Source organism: Glossina fuscipes, unplaced genomic scaffold (assembly GCF_014805625.2).
Source record: "Glossina fuscipes isolate IAEA_lab_2018 unplaced genomic scaffold, Yale_Gfus_2 241, whole genome shotgun sequence".
Taxonomy (NCBI): domain Eukaryota; kingdom Metazoa; phylum Arthropoda; class Insecta; order Diptera; family Glossinidae; genus Glossina; species Glossina fuscipes.
In genome coordinates, this window is record NW_023998584.1 from 455,854 (window position 1) to 456,712 (window position 859).

An 859-nucleotide genomic window follows, 5' to 3' on the forward strand; every position below is an offset into this window, starting at 1 on the left:
AGAGGCTATCTACGTACCTAAGCAAAAAGTACGAAGATGAACATTAATTGAAAACCGAAAAATATTGAGCTTCTTGAAACCTAATGTCCACTAACCTATCCCCTGCAATACCGCATAGAATTACCATAGAAATCGACAATTTAAAGGTGGTTCCAAGAAAGAAAGGATAATATCTCAACTATCTATATAAAAGACAATTTCATATATTTAATAATGGCTATTGGCATATAGGCCTAAAAATGTCTAAATGTTTCAAAAGATAGGTAGCAAAGAAAGTGACTTCCAATACAAACATTTAAAGTGAAATATATATATATATATAAAACGAATATATCATATATAAAGCAAACCTACATTTATATGTTACTAATAATAATCGCATTCATAATACATAAAATAAACCCTCATGTAAAAGAAATATATAAATAAAAAACAAAATACAATAAATATCATGACAACGTGAAACTAATTCCTTGAATCGTCCGAGAAGGAAAGAATAGACGAAGTAAATATTTCAATAGAAAGATTAACAATTAATATAAGAAAGGTAAAAAAACTTATACTTACAAGTCTATAGCAAATAAATTAGAGGAGATAGAAAGCTACAAAGATAGAGTCAATGTAATGAAGGAAGGAACAAAATCATTAGTCATTAAGGGACTACTCAGCAAGATACTAATATTTTAGGAAAAGTACAGTACAAAGAACTACTAGAAAAAGAAACCAAAACAAACGGATAAAACAGGAGAATTATCGGAAAAAGGACAATTAACAACAAGTAAGATAAAACCAATGAAGAAAATTGCCGTCGCCAAAAAGTAAATTTCTATTTCCATATATTTAGAAATGAAACAAAAGC